Source organism: Dermacentor andersoni, chromosome 1, assembly GCF_023375885.2.
Source record: "Dermacentor andersoni chromosome 1, qqDerAnde1_hic_scaffold, whole genome shotgun sequence".
Lineage (NCBI taxonomy): Eukaryota > Metazoa > Arthropoda > Arachnida > Ixodida > Ixodidae > Dermacentor > Dermacentor andersoni.
The window spans coordinates 122,327,818-122,337,480 of record NC_092814.1 but is presented as its reverse complement, the minus strand read 5'-3'; positions in this window follow the sequence as shown (position 1 = coordinate 122,337,480).

Here is a 9,663-nt window from a genome sequence, read left to right as displayed (position 1 = left end):
ACTCGAGGGCACGACAAATCGCCCATGTGTGGATTGTTCGCAGATTAAAAAAACTTGCGAGAATTATTCATTTAATTGTTTACTCTAGGGCACATGTTGCACTGGCGAAATTTAAACCTGGTAGCAATGAAGTCATATTCATTTAACAAGAGATTCTGATACTAGCACCAGTTTTGAGTCGTACTTCCAGCAAATGTGCGGCCAAATGCATTAGCTTCGCACTTATTGCAGCTTTGTTCCGCCGTGTGCGAGGGAGACTTCTTGGGAACATAGTAAGTGAAACGTCAATGCATTTCGTAGCTCATTCTGAGAACGGATATGATGATACGGGCTAGCCTCGGCATAACAATGAAATGGACTGCCCGGCGGAAATTCCTCAATTGCAATATGTACCCTAAAAAAGCTTACTGTAACTTTTTCATCGGCTATCCGCTCAAGTAATTTCCTCCTCTTCAAGTACTCGACTTGAAAAGGCTGAATTATAATACGTGACTGATCGGATACTAGTAAGAAGATCTGATCCAAAAGCTACGGTGCCTTGGCGTCCGGCTGGCGCATTTCGACTATTCCCGAGACACACACGCACCCGACATTGTGCGCGCCCTTTCGCAAGCTTGCGGCTCGGATCGTTCGAGCATGTTCAGAGAAATGGAGAGCCAACAAAGAAAGGAGGAATACATATAGGTCGGCCGGAACAGAAATGCACTGCAAAAGAGATCTTCACTCAGCTCCCCATGACCCTTATACCCACCACCTTCTAATCCGAACGATTGCAACCGAGAAGAGTGGTTCTTATCCTGCTACTCAAGTAAATATATTTACTTGAGCAGCAGGATAAGAACCACCCTTCTCGGTTGCTCTTACCGTGACCGAGCAGTGTCATCGGCTTGTTCGTTAAAAGTGACGCCTCAGTGGCCTGGAAGCCACTGAAAAGTGGCATGATGATCTCTCGTATCCGACTCCAATTGTTTCTGTGGTCAACTTCCGAATACAAGTTGCATGCACGTATGCTTACACCCTTATATGAGCACATCACCCGCGCGGTGGTGGCTCAGTAGTCATGGCGCTCGGCTATTGAGCATGGCGTCGCGGGTTTAACTTTCGGCTTTATTTCGCATTTTCCCTTCTTTCTTTTGCAGAGAGAGAAAAGAATTAAAAATTGCAAGGGGGCAAGGAACAAAAAGCTGCGCAACAGCAGCTTTCGATAGTAAAGTTGTAAATTAACCCTTTTTCTCATCTCTTGGACATCGCTCCGGACCGTTAGGACCCAGGGTAGCGTATCCCACCGCTTTCTTACAGTTGTTGCTACTCGGTGTCCGAGCGGCCATTACATTTCCACGGCTGGTGATGTGCTAGGTGCCGGGCGAGGTACGGAGCGACGTCCAAGAGATGAGAAAAAGGGTTCATCTACAAATTTGCATGGTGAGAGTTTACATGTACAAGCACGAGTGCCAGTACGAGCATGAGCATGAGCACAAGTAGGAGCACAAGTAGGAGCACACATAGGAGCACACCCCCACAATACTCACGATCCACATTTTAAGCGCTTCTTTTTCCCCCTTCTCTTGTCGGGAAAATTCACTGTTCTTCTTCTCGGCCAACCACAATCGTTGAATCGCTCGCAGAATGCCTCCCATGACGTAACAATAGCCAGGCGCGGCCCCCCGCATTGTGATGGAGGCGCAAAGTAAAAACCTTTATGTACTCAGCATCGGGTGCACGTTAAGGAAACGCAGGCAATCAAAATTAATCCGAAGCCCTCGACTATGGCGTTTATCACAGCCGCTGTCCACGTTGAGACGTTTAAGCCAATCAATCAATTAATAAACCAATAAATAAATAAATAAATAAATAAATAAATAAATAAATAAATGAATAAATAAATAAATAAATAAATGTATTTGTTGACTCCTCTACATGAGTGCACTTGCACATAGAAGATTCTACACATACTCCGAAAACACGCAGGAACTTAACTTTTCTAATGCTGATGATGTCAGTATAATGGACCCCCTCAGTTTTGAATATGCTTTGTTTGAACTATTTTCTGATCTTGCCTCTATGGACATTGACGCCCCCTTGAATCAATTCAATGACATCTTATTTTTGTGCACTCGGAAGTACGTGCCAAATAAGGCAAAAAAGTTAAACCCAGCTAATCCTTGTAAAAAAACATTATGGGGTTTTACGTGCCAGAACCACTTTCTGATTATGAGGCACGCCGTAGTGGAGGACTGCGGAAGTTTCGACCGCCTGGGGTTCTTTAAAGCGCACCTAAATCTAAGCACACGGGTGTTTTTGCATTTCGCCTCCATCGAAATGCAGCTGCTGTGGCCGGGATTCGATCCCGCGACCTTGTGCTCAGCAGCCTAACACCATAGCCACTGAGCAACCACGGCGGGTAAATCCGCGGATTAGACGCAAAATTATCCAAGCAAAACGAAAAGTAAATAGACTACGAAAAAGGCTAAAAGTAAAGCCCGTTGTAAGATTTGGCGACGATCTCGCCGCTGCCGCCATTTGTAAGATTTGGAGTCGGGCTTGTAGGACGATCGGAGGAACTTGGGGCGACAGGACTAGGCGAGCAGGATTTATTTACATTATTGACATTTGAACATGAGGATACATTTACACAGTCTAGCGTGGCTCCCAAATGGTGCACGCAAGACGACGCATACAGCAATCGAGCACACAGATCACGAGTACATTTCTAGCACAGAGCACGACGACGAACACACCCTAGCAGCCCAAAACAGCCGCTTATAACCACTCCGTTCGACGTCATCGTTCGACGTCGTCGTTCGACGTCATCGTAGAAAGTCCTCGTGGTCGCCTTTGAGAGAAAGGGGTAGGGGTTTTACACACACACATGCCGCACAGGTTTCAGTGCTCTCTCCGAGGACAGACAACCTTTGCAGCGCAGTCGTCGTGGTATCCATTGTCCCGCGTCCCCGTAGTCAGCTGGTCACGCCCGACCCTTGCCGGCGCCTCTAAATTCCAGAGCGGACCTCGCACAGCGGCCTCCGCCGCTGCACATTGTCTGGTGTCTCGAAAAGCGCATGGGCAGGTTCCGCCAATTACCACCCCTCGAGAACTCCCCTGAGCTGACCCCTCGCCGCGTGGCTGCCGGTTATCCGCAGTTCTCTGAAGTGCGCCACCACCCCGGTTGGATCGAAACACGTGCAGCGGGCTGAAATAGCTGCAGGCCGATCCTAATACCGTGCACACAACTCGATATAGGCTCAGTGAAGTCATTTTCAGTGGATGGATGGATGGATGGATGGATGGATGGATGGATGGATGGATGGATGGATGGATGGATGGATGCATGGATGGATGGATACAACTTTCTTGTACGCCCGGCAAAGTTTAACGCGACCTGGGCTCAGGCCTCCCACGGGGGAACGTCAAGGCCCTGCCTCAACGCCGCCTAACGGGCTTGCTGGACTGCACACGTCTAGATTCCGAGGTCTGAGCTGCGCAGAGCGGCGGCCCACCTCGACGACAGGGTCTCCGGAGTAACTGCCATCCCTCCTATAACTACATTGCACTCCCACAGCATGTGTTTGAGTGTTGCTGGTCCTTCCTGGCACAATTTGCACGTGTCGTCCTGATGCTTATCTGGGAAGATACGTTTCAGACGGAATGGATTAGGGAAGGTGTTCGTCTGGAGTTGTCGCCAGGCGACGGCCTGCCTCTTGTTCAATTTGGGACTCGGTGGTGGGTATATCCTTCTGGCGTTCAAATATGCACTGGTTATGTCGTTGTATCTGGTGAGCCTGTCCCGTGCTGCTCGAGAAGCGTTCGCTATTGTGCGAGAGGCGTTGCCCTGTTCGGCGCGGCGGGTCATGTTTCGCGCCGTCCGGTTAGCCGTCTCGTTTAGGTTCGGGAGTGCGTCGCCTTCCGTGGTGACGTGCGCGGGGAACCATATGATCCTCGAGCTCGTGGTTTTGGATCTGCCCGCTTTGGCCAGAATGGAGAGGGCTTCCTTGGAAATTCGACCTTTGGCGTAATTCTTTACTGCCGTTTGCGAGTCACTTAGTACGACTTCGCATTCCTGTTCTATGAGGGCCAGCGCAATCGCTATTTCCTCCGCTATTTCCGAGTGTTTGGTGTATACACTGCATGTGGCTCTGTTTTTTGACTCTGCGTCTATGACTAGGGCGGTGTATTTTTGGCCCTTCGCATATTCGGCTGCGTCGACAAAGCGCGCGTTTCTCTCCCTGCCGAATGAACGGAGCAGAGCCTCGGCTCTTGCCTTTCTTCTACCTCGGTTGTAATCGGGGTGCACGTTTCTTGCGATTGTTGCCACCGTAATGGTCTCTCTGATTTTGTTAGGGATTTGCATTTTCTGGCCGTGCTATGAGGTATAAAATTAAGGACGCTAAAGCTAACTACTTCGCCAACATTCTTCCTAATTTTTTGAAGAGCGCGCCTAAGAAATTTTCGAATTACCTTAACCCTACGAAGCATGACGGCCCTAGAACTGCGAGTGCCGACAACCGAAACACCGTGACTTCGTTTAACCCTTATTTACAATTGGTATTTAATATCGATGACGGGAGTCTTCCGCACGTAGAGCCGTGCGTCCGTAGACATATCGCTCGACTTAAAATCGCTGAAGCAGGCGTAATAAACCTTCTACTGAACATTGACATAAAAAAAAAAAAAAAGATGTTGGGCCAGACAATATACCGAACTTATTTCTTAAAGGATATGCGGAACGGACCGCTAAAGATCTGTGCCTAAATTTTAACAAATCTTTAACGACGAGTACCTTTCCTGCACATCGGAAAATTGCCAAGGTTGTCCCACTTCATAAATCTGGAAACGCGTCTGAGGTGTTCAGTTTTAGACCTATTTCACTAACTTTGCCTGTATGCAAGCTTCTTGAACATATAGTCCTAAAACACATACCTAGACGAATAATCTATACTATCACCCTGCCAGCATGGTTTCTGCAGGGGACTTTCGACAGTCACGCAACTTATAGAACTAATATATGACATATCTCAATGTGTAGACAACGGACAACAGACAGACCGAATTTTACTTGACTTTTCAAAGGCCTTCGACCACATACCGCGCAAAACATAAAAAAATTCATTCCATATTAGGTGAAGGTACTGTTGTTGAATGGATTGAGAATTACCTCGCTAACCGCTCACAGTTCATTCAAATTAATAATGGTGTTTCTAGTTTAGCTCCTGTACCTTCCGGTGCACCCCAGATTAGCGTCCTGGGACCTGTTTTATTCCTCATTTAAATGAATGACTTGCTTGCTAGGTGTCACGTAAATATCCGTCTTTTTGCGGACAATCGCATCTTTTATCGTGAAATTAATTGAAATGATGACCACGAAATCCTAACTAATGCTCTAAAGTCTGTTTTCATTTGGTGACAGGAGTGGCAGATGACTATATATATGCACATAGGAGGAGGAGACAAAGGGCAGGAAAGACAGGGAGGTTAGCCAGTGTAAGTACCGTCTGGCTACCCTGTGCCGGGGAAAGGGGTAATGGGAATAAAAGGAGAAAGAAGAAGACGAGGGAAAAAAAACAAAACCGGAAAATTCACACAGGAACGCGATACTACGCGCTACAACACTCAAAGACGGTCGCACAATTCGCGTGTCCTTAAAAACTTCAGCAAAGCCCTTAAGGCCTTGAGTGCCGAAGTCCGTCTGGACCAGTGTCCTAGAGCTTTTTCCTCTATAAAGGGGCGATTGTCCAGTTTTTCGAGCGTGGTCACGAGCACTGTTCTTGGCACTTTGTAACAGGGACAGTCATAAAGGAGGTGCACAATTGTCTCCTCGCCGCCGCAGGTGTCGAAAGTAGGGCTGTCGGCCATTCCAATGGGGAATGAATAGGAGTTCGTGAATGCCACGCCGAGCCATAGGCGGCACAGAAGTGTTGCTTCCGCTCGTGGCAACCCTGGTGGAAGACGGAGTTGAAAACTTGGATCCAATCTGTGAAGACGTGTGTTCGTTAATTCACTGGTGTTCCACAGAGTTAGCGTAAGCTCGCGTGCGAGGGAGCGAAGACTTGTCGCTGCATCTGTTCGTGACAGCGGTATGGGTATAACATGGGCGCCATCGTGGGCCGACCGGCGGCGTCATCCGCACTGTCATTTCCCGAAATTCCGCAGGGACCCGGTATCCAGTAGTAGATGATGTTGTGCCCCTTGTTTATTGCGTGATGGTGAAGTAGTCGGATGTCTGCGACTAGTTGCTCATTTGGTCCGTGATTGAAAGGGGAAATCAGAGACTGGAGAGCTGCCTTCGAGACACATAAGATGACCATGAATGTGATGATTTGTGACCAATAAACTCCAGAGCAGCACGGATAGCTCCGAGTTCTGCAGCCGTCGAAGATGTAATGTGAGACGTCTTGAACTTGAGGGTGACAGACTCTGCGGGAATTACTACTGCTCCAGCTGAACTGTTAGACGAGACAGAACCGTCCGCGTAAACGTGGATGCGTTCTTTGTGCTTGTCATGTAGGAATGAAAGCACGGTTTGTTTGAGGGCGAAAGATGACATCTCCGTTTTCTTTTTGATACCGGGAATAACAAGAAGAGCCTGGAGTCGATGGAGGTACCACAGTGGTAGAGATGGTCGTGCTGCAGGCGTGAAGTTCGACGGTAAAGTTCCATGATTGGCGGCAATAATCTTGCTAAACGCTGAACGAGGTCGAGCGGCAGGAAGGGAGGCGAGATGATGAGATGGAAGTCGGGCGAAGTGCCTGGTATGCATCCTTAAAGCGTCGACTTGAAGATACGTATTGATGGGGTGGTCATGCGCGATGGCTATTGTAGCTGCCGTCGATGCACATCGTGGAAGACCAAGGCAAATTCTCAGAGCTTGAGCTTGTACAGACTGGAGGGCACGGAGGTTGGTCTTACCGGTCCCACCCAGTACAGGTAAGCTACAGCGCAGGAGACCGAGGAACAGTGCGTTATAGAGTTGGAGCATCGCACTCACAGACGCACCCCATGGCTTTCGCGCAAGAAATCTGAGCACGTGGGTTACCATGACTAATTTCCTTTTTAGGTATGAGATATGTGGACTCCAGGAGAGGTCTCGATCTATTATCACTCCTAGAAAGCGGTGCGTCTTCTCGTAGGCAATCGGCTGTCCATTAATTCTGACAACGTACGGTTTCATTGCTTTGCGCGTGAAAGCGACCATAGAGCACTTCTCGGAGGACACCTCTAGACCTCGCGCTCGAAGATAACCTGATTTAGTGTGGCCGCTTTTTGAAGTCTGGCGCGCACTTGGGGACGCGTCGCTCCTGATGACCAAATGCATATATCGTCTCCATAGATCGACACATGGACGGATGGCGGTAGGGTATGAACCAGGTCGATGAGGACGAGGTTAAATAGAGTGCGGCTCAAGACTCCGCCTTGTGGTACGCCACGGTAGGTGTTGTGTTGTGATGACGCACCATCCTCTGTTTGCACAAAGAATGACCTGTCCTTCAAGAAGCCGAATATCCAACGAAAAACAAGGCCGCCTAGGCCGACATCGCCCAAGGCGTCCAGGATGGCTCGATGGGTTACGTTGTCATAAACGCCTTTAACATCCAGGAACATCGCCGCTGACAGCCTCGTTAGGCTTTTTTGTGCTGTACAGACGAGACAAGATCTACGACGTTGTCTACAGAAGAGCGTCCGCGTCGAAAGCCTACCATAGCGTCAGGGTATAACTTCTGTTCTAGATACCATTCTAGACGCGTCAGCACCATCCGCTCCATCACCTTTCCTAGACAACTGGCCAGAGCAATGGGACGATAAGACGCCACGTCTAGGGGTGATTTACCTGGCTTGAGCAAAGGCACAAGGCGGCTGGACTTCCATGCAGAAGGAACTTCTCCTTCACGCCATGAATTATTGTACACGTCTAGAAGTGCATGCCGGGCTGTTTGACCGAGGTTTCCAAGAGCTGCATATGTCACCCCGTCAGGCCCGGGCGATGAGGAACGTCTGCAAGCTGCCAACGCCGCCTGCAACTCCTCGATGGAAAACAGATTGTCCATACGAGAATCCCGCGAGATTGGAACATCACGGGGATCACGTGTAGCGAACGATGGCGGTAGACCAGCAACCTTGAAACAGAAGTCCTCCGCTACGTCAGTCTCTCTGCGACCTTGGTAGAGAGCCAGTCATTTGAAGGGGTGGCGTTGTTGCGGTGATGTTCGAAGACCACGCACCGTTCTCCATATATGTGACAGGGGTTTATGCGGATCAAGGGAATCACAGAAGGTTTTCTATCTTAGAGACTGCAGGGAGTTGATCCGACGCTGGATCTTCTTCTGTATGCGTCTCGCCTCCCTTAGGTCGCAGATGGACTTGGTGCGCCTGTACCTTCGTTCCGCGCGACGGCGGATTGCTCGAAGCCGCTCCAATTCTGCTTCAAATTCAGAAAACTTAGGAATAGGCCTAAAAGCTCTTGTGGCTTCTTGAGCAGCGGCGTTAATTAGCTTCTCGATGTTGCCAGGTAGACAGTCCTGGATCTCTTGGCAATTCTTCTCCATGAGCAAGGTGTATTTAGGCCAGTCAATGTGATGAAGAACTCTTGTAGAGTGTGACTTGCGTATGCCGTCGATTTTAACATATGTTGGAATGTGGTCCCTACCATGCGTTTCGTTGCCCGTAAACCATTTCAGACTGACACTGAGGCATCTTGAAACAAAAGTCCAAACAGCTGCTGTACGTCAATCCCCGCAGAAAAGTGGGACTGCCATCATTTAGGCAGCAGAGCTCATGGTCCGACGCGAAGGATAGTACACGTCTTCCTCGACAACCCATCTTTAAGCTTCCCCATAGCGGATGATGCGCATTGAAGTCGCATTAAAATCGGCAACATTAACAATAACTAGAAAGAAACGAATATCTGACTTCACCTATACATCATTAATGACACGCCTCTGATTAGGGTTCTAGAGCATAAATACTTGGGTTTAACGTTATCCCATGATCTCCGATGGAATGCACGTGTTGAAAACATTACATCGACTGCACCAAAGCGACTTTTCTTCCTCAGAAGACGCCTTCACGAGGCACAACCCGCCACAAAGCTGTCGGCTTTTATCGCATGATTGTTCAATCAATCCTTGAGTACGCTAATATTGTTTGGTTTCCTTTCATTAACGAACTTATTGACAGACTGGAGGGGGTGCAGAGAAAGTTAATTAAGGTTTATTATTAATAAATACAACCTAACTGACTCACCAACTAGTCTACTAAAGCAAGCTCGTGTGTTAACCTTACAAAATCGAGCTAAACTATCCCGACTGAAGTTTCTGTATAAGTTAAACCATGGCAATGTAAACATTGACACATAAACTTATCTCTTTATCACGTACAAGACCTACACGTCACAAACATCCTCATATCCTTGTTGAACACAGACCCAATTCAAACTGTTCTAAATACTCCTATGTTAATCGTTCAGTCAGAGAGTTCAACCAAGTGGACCATTCAGTCACAAGCACTCCGACTTTAGAAAATTTTCTAATGTTGGTCGAGGAAATAATACGCGCATAACTGTTCATCACTAATTTTACATCTTATGTTCTACATTTCTTAACTGTATTCGATATACTTACGTTCTTTATATTTGTCACCATTGACTTGACGCATAATTATCGTAACACTGTA